This window comes from Rhinopithecus bieti, unplaced genomic scaffold, assembly GCF_001698545.2.
Source record: "Rhinopithecus bieti isolate Rb0 unplaced genomic scaffold, ASM169854v2 scaffold_37881, whole genome shotgun sequence".
NCBI lineage: Eukaryota > Metazoa > Chordata > Mammalia > Primates > Cercopithecidae > Rhinopithecus > Rhinopithecus bieti.
The window spans coordinates 532,253-548,653 of NW_016816015.1; the positions used below are offsets into that span (position 1 = coordinate 532,253).

At 36.4% G+C, this 16,401-nt stretch overlaps 1 protein-coding gene across 2 annotated transcripts in view; it reads left to right on the forward strand.

Moving 5' to 3' along the window:
* The window catches only part of ARL15 (ARF like GTPase 15), a 452,441-nt gene that overhangs the window by 137,013 nt on the left and 299,027 nt on the right, over positions 1-16,401 (forward strand). The window lies entirely within an intron of this gene.

Below are 16,401 nucleotides of genomic sequence, written 5' to 3' on the forward strand. Positions count from 1 at the left end.
TCAGTGCAAGAGATCATCCATCAGCCTTTCCCTGTTGCTTCCTGATGGAGCCAAGCAAAGTCAGTCTAGGGCACTGGTTCTCAATCAGGGGAGATTATGCCTCTGAGGGGGACATTTTGGAGACATTTGTGGGCAGGAATTTTACTGGCTTCTGGTGGATAGAGGCCAGTGATGCTACTAAACATCCTGCAATGCACAGGGCAGCCCCCATAGCAAAGAGTTATGAGGTCCAAAATGTTTTTGGTGTCAAGTTATTAGTGAGAAATGGCTAGGTTTTTTTTTTTTTTTTTTTTTTTCCCACTTCCCAAGTGTGTCCTCTTTCTCTTCTGACAATGAAGAAGGAAAGAAGAGTGTAAGTTAGAGGAAATAATGGAAGAACAGTTGTAAGAGATGGAGAACAGAGCTGCTGTGCAGAGAGAGCTGATAAGGAAGGAAAAGGGTGAGACGTTGTCTGGAAAGTTGAAAAGATTGTTCATCAGCCAGCTTATTTTGAGCATCTACTATGTGCTAGGTTCAGTGTTAGAAATGAGATAAGCAATGATTTCAGCATTCCAGGAGTCTCAGTATACTGGCTGCATAAACATTAAGTTCATATCCAGAAATCGACGGGGCGTGGAAGGAAGGGGCATGACAGTGTTGCCTGGACCTGGGGAAGGGAAGGATGCATGATGTGGTTTGCTACGTTAGATTTGAAGTTGACAAGTAGGTCTGGTACAAGAAACAAGGTGAGGGGGTGGAAAAGAAAGAGGACTTAGGAGCAGAGGGGCAGTGTGAAGACAAGGAGTGTGAAACAGATTGGCAACCCCTAGAAACTGCATTTCTGTGTGGCTGCAGTGTATGTTTAATAGAGTGCCAGGAGACAGATTGTATTCAATGGTGGCTGACTCTTAGCAGACCTTTCATACTGTGCTCAGGAGTTTGGGCTTTTTGTGTAGATAGTGCAGAGACATCAGACTGTTTTAAGCAAGGAAACTACATGATCAGATGTCCATTTGAGAAGAATCAAACTGGCCATGATGTGGAGGCTAAATTGTGAGTAGTGCAGTTAGAGGCGGAGTCAGAAGATTACTGAGATGGTGCGACTGAGATGATGAAGGCCTTGGCTGAGGCAGTTACAGGGGGAAGAAGAGGAAGGAATAGGTAGGATACATATTTGAGGGCTAGAATTGACAAAGCCTAGTGCAGTTGAGTTCAGAGAGTGAGAGTGAGAAAGCCATGGCTGTCTCAATTCCTGGCTTAGGTGATGATTGGATGATGGAATTATTAATTAGCATTTCCTACAAAAAGTAGAAAGGATATTGTTGATCAAGAACCTTACTTCAGTTCAGGTCAGCTTTTGCCAGCAAGTAAGCTAGAAAGAAAGTACAGGTTTTGAGAACTTTTCCGATTTTAGAATTGAGATAAGAAACTGTGGAGCTGTTAAAGGAATAGAGACATCGCTTGGTTTTAGGATGAGGGGAAGAATAAGGGGATTGTAATGAGTAGAGAGATCCCAGAGAGGATTAGCAGAGCTCATGTGTAGCCTCTTTGCAGGAAGCTGTTTCTGACTACCTTCTTTTCTCCTTGGACAGAACTGAGTACTCCTTCCTCTCCCTACTAGGCGTTGTCTGTATTTCTCCCAGTTAGTGCCTGTAGCACTGCTTTGTGTACATGCCCATCTCCCCATCTTGGGTTAGAATCTCCTAAGGGTGGATAGAGCATTGTATGTGGTATTATATACCCAGAGTCTGGCACAAGGTTTGAGCATGGATACAGATGTCTGTTAAATTAATAAGCAAATGAAAGTAAATTGAATCTATATAGTCCTCTGTCAGCCTTATAACAGCCCTTATATGACAGGTAGGAATCTTTTTCCATATTCTGTTTCTAAATTACCTGAAGATCAAAGGTATGGTGACATGGCTATTGTTATACAGCTAGAGATAGGATGCCAGTTCAGGTGTTCACGTGAAGTTTAGTGGTATCCAAGGTTTAGGATTTCTGATGGAAGTATGTACTTTATTGGTTGTTTGTAAAACTATGAATATCTTTTGACTAATGTGCAATAAAGTTATATAAACTTTATTAGCTTAATTCTTTTCAAGGAAAATAGCTTCTAAAATATATGTAAGAGTAACGCAAAGTATGCTTTTCTTCACTTACCAGAGTTATCTTCCAGCACTATGGCTGGAGGAGCAGTTTCGAATTATAGTGTAAAAGATTGTCTGTATATAATTTTATTACTTGTAAGTTATGTTTTGTATTTGTTTTTATTACATTTTTTAATAATATGTTTTACCAGAATCATTGTGTGCTAGTCGATTTTCTGATTAATTAGTTATTAGGTTGGCTAATTTTTTGGATATCAAGCTTCTTTGAGTGGTCATTGTTCTGAACCTGGCATAATGCATTTTTGGAGGCCTCCTTGGAGGAAGCTGCCATCAAGAAGTTTACACCCAGGTTAGGTAGATAAGTTGTGTATTCATAAAAACAGTTCACATATATTGCTTATTTAATATACTCCAGGCTCTGTGCTAAGACAGAATGTGATATGTGGTATACTTAATGGTGTAAATATGAAAGTTAAAAGAGGAGAGTGATCATTTCTAATCTGAAGGGGCAAAAAAAGCTCATAGTTAAGGTTACATTTGAGTAGGGTCTCATATGATGGGTAAGATCTAAGCAGAGAGGAATGGGGTGAGGAGAGTTGGGGATAGAAAGCATAGGTGTATTCAGAGAAAGATTAGTGGTCTTACTGAGTTAAGACACAGCATGCAGAGATTTAGGGTATGTTGGGATCTAAGGCCAGAGACTAGAGAAGCTGTTGGGGGAGACCCGTTAGATGTAGAGGTGATCCAGCAGGGACAATACTTGTGGGGATGTTACTGCTACTGTAAAAGTAACAGTTATGCTGGGTATTCGAGAGGAAAGGAAGCTAAAACAATCAAATATGAATCAAGTTTATAGCTTTGTGTTTTGGTGAATTGTTAAAAAGAAAAAGTAGGGAGAACATGACAGAGAGTTTTAAGATAAAAATAATGAGTTTAGTTTGGGGCATGCTAATTTTGAGGTTTCACAGGACATCCAACAATGATCCAAATGCTAAAAGACAAGCAGACTAGAGAGATTTTGGAGACAGAGAGATTTGAGAGACAACTCAGTCGTGGATTTGGATGAGATTGTCCAAGGGTAATGGGTAGAAAGTGGAAGAAAGGTGCTAAGCACCAATTATATTTTGTTAATTCATTCCACATTTCACTGAATGCCTGTTATGTGACTGACACTGATTTAAGTACTGAGGATATATCAGTTAACAAAATGTACAAACAACCCTGCTCTTTGCAGCTTACGTTACAGCATCTGCTTTTGATAAGGATTATAAGTCAGACAGTTCTATATAATATCCTTTAAGTCAAATATGGGCAAGAAATCAAAAGAACCAGTCAAATAAGGTAAACATAAGTCTAAAATCTGAGAAAGGTCATTGGATGTGGTGACAATGTGCTAATTAATAACCAATGGTAGAAACAGGTTCATTAGAGTATTGAAGTGGAAACCAACCTGAGAAACGAGGGGATGAAGAGCAAGCAAAGGAATTAAGGGGTAGACCATCATTTTCACTCCTTAACTCTTTGAAATATAGACAGTTCTTTCAAGAAGGTGGACATAAAAAGAGAAAATAGTGCTAAGAGAATTTGTTTCTATAAGAAAATGTCTCACGAGCATGCTAGTAGTCAAGAGGTTTAGAGTGGTCATCAGGGGAAAAGGCGAGACTGAAGATGCTCAAGAGAGGGCAGTGAGCCCAAGAATGCGTGAGGACTTGTTGTTCTGGTAAGATGGAATAACTGGAACTGGTTTACTCTCCCATCTAAAAGAAGAAGAAGAACAACAACAACCAGCTCATGAAATATACAAAACAACAATTTTCAAGCCAGTAAATACAGTTATCCTTGAGAGATGAGAAACAAATGACATGTGCGCTGTGATTGTCCCAGCTTAATGCCTTGAGAGTTTCCAGGCTGTGGCACAGTTCCAGAGGGAACTGAGGTGGTGCTCAGTGAACTCCCTGCATTGAAGAGATGAAGCTGAGAGCAAGGGGAGACCAAGATGGCTAAGGTCCATAGAATCGAGTACCAGAGAAAAGAGTTGTACAGAGAGAGAACACTAGAGATTTTCAGAGGGTCTCCTTGAGTATTCAGCAAAATATTCAATCCATGCATGTGAGGAAACTTCCGAAGGCCAGGGCAAGAACCATCTTAAAGGACTAGAGGAAACAGTGGTTGGTGTTCACACAGGGCTGAAAACCATGCCTGTAATCACCAGATGGACTGGAAAACTTGTAACTCACCAGGAACTGGGTAGAGTACTTGGCAAGGTCAGCCGTAAGTGGAGTTCTACTCTGGACTCACATGATAGATAGTATTAGCCAGTCCCAAAACCTCAGATGGTTGTCTAGTAATGGTAATGCATCTCAGTACAAAGCTGTATAGGATTTAAAGAAAAAATATTCATCACTCAACAAGGTACAATTCACAGTGTGTGACAGTCAGTCAAAGATTATCAGGCATGGGAAGAGGCCAGAAATCATGATTCATAATGAGAATAATCATCGAATTGGAACTGACCCAGAACTGATATAAATATTAGAAGTAGCAAATGTGGTCATTAAAACTGTTATTATCACTGTATTGTATCTGTTCATAGAGACAATCTGAGAGAAAAAAATGCAAAGAGCATCCAGTGAGCTGTGGGACAACTTTAAACCTAAGCTAGGGTAATTTGAGTCCATGAAGGTGAGTGGAAAGGGACAGAAAAATATTTGAAGAAATAATAGCTGAAACGTTGTCACACATGAAGAAAACTCTACACCTACAGATCCAAGAAGCTCATTGAACCCCAAACAAAAGGAACATGAGCAAGGCTGGGCACAGTGACTCATACTTATAATTCCAGTACTTTGGGAAGCTGAGGTGGAAGGATCACTTGAGGCCAGGCATTTGACACCAGCTTGGGCAATATAGTAAGACCCCAATCTCTACAAATAAATAAATAAATAAATTAGCTGCACATGTTGGTGCTTGCCTGTAGTCCCAGCTACTTGTGAGGCAGAAGTAGGAGGATTGCTTGAGCCCAGGAGTTTGAGGCTGCAATGAGCTGTGATCACACTGCTTTACTCCAGCCTGGGTGACAGAGAGAGAGAGACCCCATCTCTTGGGGGAAAAAAAGAGAGAGAGAGAAAGAAACATGAATATAACTATACCAAGGCACATCATAATAAAATTGTTCAAAATCAGTGATAAAGAATATGGATGTTTAATTTTATGTGTAACTGGCTGGGTCCCAGTGCCCAAATATGTAGTCAAACATTAGATTGGATGTTTCTATAAGGGTAGTTTGGGATGAAATTAATACTTAAATCTGCGGATTTTGACAGATTGTCCTTCATAATTTGGTTTGGCCTCATCCAGCTAGTTGAAGGCCTGAATAGAATAAAAGACTTGCCTCCCTGGAACAAGAGGGAATTCTTTAGTAAATGACCTTTGGACTTGAACTGCATATTGATTCTTTCCTGGGTCTCCAGCCTGCAAACCCAAGCTTCAGATTTTGGATTTACAGCAACTATAATTGTGTGAGCCAATTTCTTAAAGTATTTCTCTGTCTCTCTCTCTCTTCTCTCTGTATATATACTTATCGTATATAGCATTATAAATAGACTACGATATAAAATATATATCAATATATAGATTATATACGATACTATATTTATCTCTATTCAATTTCCATATATAGAAACTATCTATATACTAAATAGAATCATGATATACGACGAATATCCTCTATATATCTACTATATGATATATATTTATATCTATACATGCACCTATATGTACATATAAATATACATATAAACACACATCCTTTTGGTTTTTTTTTCTCTTGACAACAAAGTAGTACAAAGAAAATACCTTAAAAACAGATAAAAGATGTTACATGAGTAAGAATAAAAAAAAGGATGGCATCACATTTTTTCACTGGAAAAATGCGGGTAAGAAGACATTGGAGCAGCATCTGAAAGGGAAAAAACTGTCAACTAAATATCCAGCAAAAGTCTCTTTTAAAAAGAAAGTAAAATAAAGACTTTTCAGATATACAAAATCTGAAGGAATTTATTGCTAGCAGATAAGCATTATAAGAAATGTTAAAGGAAGTCCTTGAGTCAGGGAAAAAATGATACCAGATGGAAATCTGGATCTATATAAAAGAATAAAGAGTGATAGAAATGCAAATTATATGGATAATTATATAAGATTTACTTCTTATTATTTAAATATCTTTAAGTGGTATCTCTTTAAACAACGGTAATAACCACATATTATGGGGTGAACAACATGTAAAAGTAAAATGCCTGAGAAAAATAGCATAGAGGTGATGGGGACAAAGGGAAGTACAATATTGGAAGATTCTTATACTATATGTGAAGTTGTATACTAACACTTGAAGGTAGACTGATTAAAGATGTACTATAAACCCCAAAGTAACCACTAAAATAGCAAAACAAAGAATGAGAACCAAAAAAGCAACAAATGAGATGAAATAGAAGTATTGAAAACAATCCAAAAGAAGGCAGAAAAATAAGAAAAGGGGAATAAGAATAGATGAAACAAATAGGAAACAAGTAGAAAGGTGATACAGTCAAATGTAAACATCAATAATAGTATTAAATATAAATGATCTAGACTCCTTAATTAAGAGGCAGAGATTGATATAATAGATTTTTTTAAAAAACCAAGCCCCAACCAAATATTGACTTTAAGAATCAAACTTTAAGTATAAAGACACAAATAGGTTAAATATAAAAAGGTGGAAAAAGATACATCATGCTAACACTAGTCTGAAGAAAGTTGGGGTAGCTATGTTAATATTAGACAACGTAGATTTCAGAGCAATGAATAAGGCTGGGGATAAAGAAGTTCATGATGAAGGGATCATTTAATCAAGAGACTGTAATAGTATTATACATTTATGTACTTAACAGAGCTTAAAAATATATGAAACAAAAAAAAAGACAGAACTGCAGAAAGAAATGGACAAAGCCACAATTACAATCAGCGACTTCAATTTCTCTCAATAATTTATAGATTATGTGGAAAGAAAATCAGCCAGTACATAGTAGCCTTCAACAACACTAACAGCTAACTTGACTTGATTAACATTTTATAAAATACTCCACCCAGCAACAGAAGACATTCTTTTCAAGTACACATAGAATATTTGCCAAATTAGGCCATAACCTGGTTTATGAAAACAAGTCTAAATAAGTTTAAGTGGCTTCAAGTTATGTTCAATTTGTTCTCAGACCACAATAGAATTGCATTAAAAATCAATAACAAGAAGAAAAAAAATTCTCCAGTATTTGGAAACTCACTTACTTCTAAATGACCCATGAATCAAAGAAGGCATCAAAAGAGAAATTATAAAGGATTTTGCTCTGAATGATAATGCAACATATTAGAATTTGTGGTGCCTATAAAATGGGACTTTAAGGAAAGTTTATACCACTAAATATCTGTTCAGAAAAGAAGGGCCTCAAATCAATGACTTCAGCTGTCACCTTAGGGAACTAAAAGAAAAATGGATTAAACCCAAATAAGCAGAAGAAAATGAAGATCAAAGTGGAAATCAATGAAATAGAAGAGCCATAGAGAAAATTAGTAAAACCAAAAGCTGGTTCTTTGAGAAGGTCAGTAAAATTGATAAAACTCTAGCCAAACTGATCAGAAAAAATAAAAAAGACACAAGTAACCAATATCAGGAATAAGAAAGGTGACATCAATGTAGATTCTATAAATAGTAAGAGGTTAATAAGGGAATATCATGAACAGCCTTATGCCAATAAATCTGACAACTTAGAGAAAATGGACAATTTCCTTGAAGGACAAACCATCAAGTCTCACTCAAGAAGAAATAGAAAACCTCGATAGACCTATATCTGTTTAAGAAATTGATACCTTTTCTTTCTTTTTTTTTTTTTTTTTTTAAGTCTAGTTGGTTTCACTAGTGAATCCTACCAAACATTTTAAGGAGGAAATACTGCCAATTCTTTACAATCTCTTCCAGAAAATTGAAGAGGAGGGAAAAATGCCCCAACTCCTAAGACCAGCATGAAGCTGATACCAAAACCACACAAAGACATTGCAAAAAACAAACAAACAAACAAAAAACTGCATACCAATAGCCCTCATGGACACAGATACAAAATTATAAGCAAAATCTACCAAATCAAATTCAACAATAATATTTTAATAGGATAATATGTCATGACCATGTGGCATTTATTCTAGGAATGCAGAGTTGGTTGCACATTCAAAAATCAACTTAGTTCACAATATCAATAAACCGAAAGATGAAACTGATCCTGTGAATACATGCAAAAAACAAAAACAAAAAAAATCTCAGCATCAATTTTGACAAAACTCTTAACAAAGTAGGAATGGAAAGGAATTACCTCAACTGTTAAAGGGCATCTGTGAAAACCCTACAGCTGTTGTCACAGTTAATGGAGAAAGACTGAATTGTTTCCTGATCAGATCAGGAATAAGACATGGATATCTGTTCTCACCACATCTATTCAAGATTGTGGTAGAGATTCTAGCCAGTAAATCAGGCAAGAAAAATAAATAAAATGGTTTCATTTTGGGAAAGAATAAATAAAAACTTACTTGTTGATGGCATGATTGTTAAAGTAGAAAATTTAATTGAAACTACAACTCTTTGCTATAAACCAGAGATGGTTGATGTGAATTAGAACTGATAGTTTTAGAGATCTGAAAACTGTCAAAACTTAGAGGATAGCTTTGGCTATTAGTTTTAAGAATGTTACCCATAAGAATAGAAGCAGATAGGGTGCGGTGGACAACTGTTAGCCAAATATTGAGTTCATTCAGATAGATGAACAAACTCCCTGAAAATTGGTAGGTCGGAATGCAGAGGTCCACATATAGGTAAACGTCGTAACTCAGGTAGGATGTTATTAACAAGTGGCTACGATGAAGTGTTCTAAAAGCATAGAAGGAAGTAAAGTTTGTGCTGAGAGGCGCTGATAAGAGAAGGAAAAGCTCTGTTTGCTAGTGTATGGAGGGAGAAAAAGTGTGCAGGGAAATGCTGGAGCATGGAGAAGACTTCTTAACAAAGGTAAGGTTCCATATGATTTGCTGAGAGGGCTCTGTAGTGATAAAGGTAAGGCTGAGTTGGCCATGGGAGGCAGGAAGTAATGATGTCGGAGAAGAGGGGTAGATGCTTGTTCTTTGGGCCTGTGTGTTCGTTATAGTGAAAGAAGGAGGGCAAGACGTTGGAGAAACAAGTTACCGATGGTAGAGAAGGGTTCGCGGATAGGCAGCAGAGGAGGTCCCACAGGCTGACTTTAGTTATCAGGGGATCCACAACTGTTCAGTGCTGGAGTTTGAGATGGGCATTGCTGACATCTTCAAACTTACTGCCCAGGTCCAGACATCTTCAAACTTACTGCCCAGGTCCAGAGTTCTTTTTATTGTTCATAGCAGGTGCGTGTGTGTGTGTGTGTGTGTGTGTGTGTAAAAGTAAAGAAGAACAAAGGGGATGGAAGGAGGGTACTGAGATAAACAGCAAATTCCAATAGTAATAAAGGTAACTTGGTAAAGAATTGAGGAAGTCAGAAATCCACATGTGTATGTAGACACTCAGTGTGGAAGATGGCAGAATAGCTGGACTAGGCCTCCAGTGAATCATTCACAAGGAAAAGATCAAGGAACTTAACTATATAAAAATTTAAAACCATTGGAAAGCTAAAATTAAGATAAATATAAAAAAATACTGTTGGAAATATTTCCATCAGATATTACAGACAAGCATATGGCTGACCCTCTTAGGTAATTCAACCACCCTTACAAATAACATCTAGAATCTAATTGATACACTATGCCAAGTCTATAAAGAGAAAATTCATAAAAAGAATAAATGGCAAACAAATTAATGGAAAAGTTTCAACTTTACCAGAAGTTTAACTTTACTAGAGAATAAATAAGTAAACATTAGTTTTATACTTAAATTTACCAAAATCTGTTTCTTTATGAGATGAGTCAGTGCTGATAAGACTGTAGTGGCATTGGTATGCACATGTATTACAGGTGACATTATGGTTGTTACATTATGACTGTTATGATATCCCTTTTCTTGGAAAGCATTTTCTTGGAAAGCAGTTTTCATATAAATCAAAAGTTATGAAAATGAAAATGTTCACAGACGTAGTAATTATGCCACTGGCAATTTATTTTAAGTAAGTAACTTAAGGGAAACTATATGTATAAAGCACTTTCTTGCAACATTTTGTATTGTAACTAAAACTTTAAGATAGTTTAAATGCCATACAACAAGGGAGTTTGTTAATTACATTATGGTAACTTGATCAAAATAATTATAGATTAGAATAATATATTCAGTTTTCTATTTAAAATTAAAATTAGATTTACATTTATTTTGAAATTAAACCATGGAAAACTATGCATTTGAATAAAAAAACTGGAGGAAAACTGTAAGAGTAACAGTGTACTTTATTGATGTGATTGAATTATGGGTAAAACTTTTATTCTTTTAAATTATTTCCCTATGATGTTTTGAAAATATAAAGCCAATTAAAAATGAAATATTTATTGAAGAGTTTTGAACATTGGAAAAGAGAGTCTACTTTCAGAGTTGGTTTCATAAAATGAAAACATATGAGAAGGATGTTTAATTTCAGCAAGGCGAGAATGTCTGCCTTTTCTTCAGAAAGAGAATTCAAACTTTATTGGTTTATTAACTTCAGCAATTTTCACCTCTGACATGACATAATTTTTAAAAGATACTTAAATTGTCAAAACTCAAAGAGCCAAGAAATCCTCCAGAGAGCAGGACCTGTTGGTGAGGAGAGAAAAATTGAGTAATTTGCACCTTGGTCTGGAAAGAAAAGTGAACTCTATCCAGACTGAATTCCTTTACTGTATATATGAGGAATTTGTTGATAAGAGGGGTTGTTAAACTGTAGATGACATAAATGTTCGCTATTTTTTTAAAGCAGAGGAATGGAATCTGAAGGCTTAGGGTAATATATTGATGCTACATGGAGAATAACCTAGAGAAAACTGAACACTTTGAATTGAAAAAGGTTAAAAACATCTTCTAGGGATATATACCATATTTGAAAAAGATTGAAAATGTTCATGAAAATTTGAAGAAGACATTTAAGTGACTTCAGTATTAGCTTCAAATGCGTTAAGCCAACAAGAGAAACAAGTTAGAAAGTCAGATTTTGATATCTTTTAAAGGATTGTGTTTTATAAATGCCAGTAGATTAAATTTCCTTTTATGATGTTGAAATCATAGTTAGAAGAATTTCGTTAGTCTGTTGTCCAAACATCACAAAACTGCTGTGGCATAAATCATGCCCTTGGTCCAGGTCAAAGCCACCAGGTCTGTAGAATGTCTTTCCCTTCAGCAATTCTTAGAGTGACCCAGGAATTTCAGAAGCACACAAGTATCTGTGTGCGTGCACTCAGACTGCAGGGAAGGGGAGGAGGGTTCAGTCTGTAGGTCCAAGTGAAATACTTGTGTGTTCCACACAATGAATAAAAATAGACTAACTTTCCTCCCAAAACTAATTTTGTTACAATTCCAGGAATGCTTTCAGTGCATGAAAAACTTCAAATTCATCTTTCTTGTCTCACAGGTTTTGTTGGATTTAAGGATTGCAAAACAAAGACTGAAAGGCTATGCAAACAATTATTTCCCCAAAGAGTTACTAAGTCATATATTTATTAAAAATTTGTGGGGTTAAATCTTAGGGGAGGTTTCAGTCTTACTAATGTAGCTTAGATAGGCCAGGAAAAAATGACTGCGTAACTTAGGCTTCAGCCATCAAATTGTTTGAATGGAGCCTGGGGAGACTTACCCATGAAGCCTTCAGCCAAATACTACAGGCCATTGATGATTGACTCAGTGGTTACTTTTATTTCCTCCTCCTTGTTTAATATAAATAATGGAATCCTAATTTTAGAGGAAATCTCAAAGAGCCAATTTAGTCTTCATTTTGCAGATGAGGAAGTCAAGGCCAAGGCAAGACAAAAGTATGGCTGGTGAGTCTAAGAGCTGTGGCTCAGACTCCTAGGATAGTCCCTTGTCATGTTAGCACACTGACACCCTAAAGATAGCATCGTAGGACACTTCTTGTTTGAATAAGCCAGAGAATAGTTACATTGTCATGGATGAGTCAGTTGAACATTTTTCCTCCCTCCTAAATTGTTGATTTTATTATTTCTATGAAATGTACATTCTAAACTCATGCTATTATTTTTATTTCATTAAGAAAGCAATGTCATATAGACCTGAAAACCCTTATTTGGGTTTCTTGTGTTGGGTTATTTATAAACAGGGAGGACAGTAAATTAGTGGGTTTATTAGGCACATGTGAATTTGGCAAGTTGACTTCACCAGTATTTAGGCTCAAAATTGGACAAAATGGTGTGAATCGCTCAGTTTGTTGGTATATGGAGGAGACACTACAGTGTGGGGCTCTGGTGATGAGACCTGGTTTTAAGTTTTGAATATAGCAGTTAATACTTTTTTTTTTTCTTTTTTTTGAGAGAGAGTCTTACTCTGTTGCCCAGGCTAGAGTGCAGTGGCCTGATCTCGGCTCACTGTAACCTCTGCTTCCTGGGTACAAGCGATTCTCCTGCCTCAGCCTCCTGAGTAGCTGGGATTATAGGCACCTGCCACCGCACCCAGCTAATTTTTATATTTTTAGTAGAGATGGGGTTTCACCATCTTGGCCAGGCTGGTCTCGAACTCCTGACCTCGTGATCCACCCTCCTCGGCCTCCCAAAGTGCTGGGATTACAGGTATGAGCCACCGCACCCGGCCAACACTTAGTACTTTTGGCAAAGCACTTAATGCCTGTAAGCTTCACTTTCTTCTTAGGACAGTAGTACTGATATTAACTTTAGGATTGTTATAGCAGCTAAATTAGGAAATAGATATTAATACTTAGCGTATTGAGATCCTATTGTGTGCCAAGCGCTGACCTATAGGATACACTAGCTTGTTTCTTCATTATGGATGCTTGCAGTCTAGCCAGAGAGCAAATATAAAACAAATCAACCGACATGTAGTTACAACTGTGAAAATCACCTAGGAGAGGACTGAATAAAGAATACGGACTCAGAAAAATCAGTCTAGTTCGAGGATACCAGAGAAAGCTTCCCTGACAAAGTAGCTTGCTCAAAGTCAAACAGTTAATAAATGGAAGAGGAAGAATTTGAACCCAGACTTTCTTCCTATAGAGCAAATGCTGTCTGGTAGCTTTTATTCCTCAAAGCAACTCTTTGAGAAAGGTATTTTGATGGTTTACCCTTTGGTGTCCCTCCTAAGTATTATATTAATTCTCCCCCTTGGCCTCATCCAACCTGATGTAAAGGAAAAAAAAAATAGTCTAATAATTTCCCTTCTTGATTGTCCTTCTGGTGAACTGAAAGTATGACTTCAGATTTTAGTTCCATTTAATCCTTTCAAATGTTTAGAATGACTAAAATAGAAAAAAACATTGTTTCTGTTCTATAAATAGTACATTTTCTTATTTTCTGGACTAATCAGTCTATCTAGACTTGGTCTTTTGAACATTAATTACTGAAGCTAAACCATAAAAATAATACGGAGACAGCAACATGGATGACTGTGTATACCTTTGCCGTATAAATCTAACTACATGAGTTCTGTTTGGTTAGAAAACATTTATGAGTATTTTGTCGGGACATTTATATGCCTATAAATAACATTGCTGGGATACTTTGCTTAGCGTGAAGTTTTGAAGATGTTTTAGTAGTCACCTTATTATGAAGACTTAATCTGCCTGTTGGGTTAATAAACTTCAAAAGTTGTATTTTGCACATAGGTGCAGCAATTTCTAGAAGGATATTACTTCCCTTTGACAGCCTGCATATTGTCAGCTTTTAAGAATCAAAGCAGATTAAACATTGGAGGTGTACTCCATAACTGTTTTCTTTTCAAAGTTGAGGCCTGTGCCTGTCCTACTTCTCTAGAAAATCTACACTTGAGTTGTCCTGAGCATATCCGCTAATAGACTGCTTAATATTTGCAGAGAGCTTTTCATTTTGAGGATTTCACAATCATTGCCTTTTAATCCATATAACACCCATGTGAGGTAGGTAGATACATTCAAGTATCCAACTCTCCTGCAGGCGAATTTCTGTGCCAGCAGGAATATTATGATTGGCACTGACTTTCCTTAATTTCCCAGAGGCCAGACACCTGGAGAGGCTTTCCTGCAGGCTCAGGTACATGCCAGTGTTTCAGCCACATGGGACTGCCTCCTCTTTCCTCCTGCTCATTTACTAAGATTCAGTGACTTCATGCACCATTAACCATAATGCTGTGCTGACTGTGTCAATCTGCGTTAAGCCCACAAAGGAAGGGGTATGTTTTCGAAGATTGTATTAGAGGACCCAATGAACATTTTCTGTACTTTCTGTGCAGCAAATTTCAGCTGTTGACAACTTCATCACTTCAACAAAAGTACTTTTCCTTCAATGGTAACTTTTACATCTCTAGCTACATACTTAGATTAATAAGTGAGCACCCAGAATCGAGTTTGTAATTATATACAGGCAGGCAGAAAATATGTATACCTAATGATTAAATCATCAATGAAAAAGCATCAATGGAAACATAATGACAGCAATCATATATTAGGTGCTTATGGTGCACCAGGCACTGTGATAAACACAACACATATATTATCTCAACCTTATAACACCCCTATGAAGTAGATGTTATCATTCCTGTTTTATAGATGAGAAAGCCAAGCAGGGCTAGTAGGTTGCCCACATTCATAGAGCTAATAAATAACAGAGCTAGAATTTCAACCTAGTTCTGTCTGACTCCAAAGTCAGTTCTTCAAACATTATACTACATACTACCTTAGGTGGAAGGTAATGTACAGATTATTAAAGTACTGGGATAACATGCAGCAAAGAAGTGCAAAAGATAGGCTGGACTAAGAAGGTGTGTAATGATTTCCTTCTTTACAAAGCAAAACAAAGCCATTTAAAAGAATTGTTTTTATCCATATAATACTTTATATATTTTTTCATAACTTACCTCAAATGAAAGACTCATAATTTGTCTTGTTAAGTTATTGAAAACCTGTTTTTTAATATTAAAATTATACATATTAAATAATGCTTAAAACCTTAAGTAGAATGGTTGCTCAGAAACTATTGATAAATTAACTTCTAGAAATTCATAGGGCTTTTAATTCAAAAAAGAAATATAAGTACATGGCAAAACATTCAAATGAAGCAAAAGAATCTTCCTCCTATTTAAAATTTCCAGATTCCCAGTTTTCCTGAGAGTCATTATTAGCTCTGGTTTCTTGTGGATCCTTCAGAAAGAATCAGTGTATATATTTGTGTGTGTGTGTGCGCGTGAATGGGTATATGCACACTTGCATATGTCACAGCTGAATTTATTGTCTTTAATGGTAGTAAAGTTGTAAATATATGGTTAATCATAGAACTATATACTCTGAATATATTCTCATAATACAAATCTTGTATTACATGTATTATAAAATGATTGTGCATAAGTGGATAATTATTGTTGTACTTTTAAGAAAAATAGATATATGACATATTACTAACATAAATACTATGTAATTCTAATATGAAATGGTTATAATTTAAGTACCTTAATTTCTAGGGTTGCTGAGTTATATGTGAGAAAAAATTATAAGACATTAACTTTAAGAATTAAAGTTAGATGCAGAGGTCCTCACAGATTTAATATTTTCTTTGAAATTTCTCTATACTTTCAAATGCCTTTCTTACATCTGATAAAAGTTGCAGAGTGACATTACATATTAAATAATAAGGCAATATTTTGAAGTAAAGGGATAGTGTTGTATATTGCCGTAATACACAACTATGTTTTTTGTTTGTTTGTTTTTAAGATGGAGTGTCACTGTGTCTCCAGGCTGGAGTGCAGTGGCCCAATCTCAGCTCACTGCAACCTCTGCCTCCTGGGTTCAAGTGATTCTCCTGCCTCAGCCTCCCAAGTAGCTGGGATTACAGGCATGTGCCACCAGGACCAGCTAATTTTTGTATTTTTAGTAGAAATGGGGTTTCACTATGTTGGCCAGGATGGTCTCTATCTCTTGACCTCGTGATCTACCCTCCTTGGCCTCCCAAAGTGCTGGGATTACAGGCGTGAGCCACCGCACCCAGCCACAACTATGTTTTCATAACGGTAGAAAATAATATTCAGTTATCAGTTTACGTTGGAAATTATGTGTTTCTAGTATAAATATCAGCTACAAAAAGTAAATCTTAACCAGCCTAA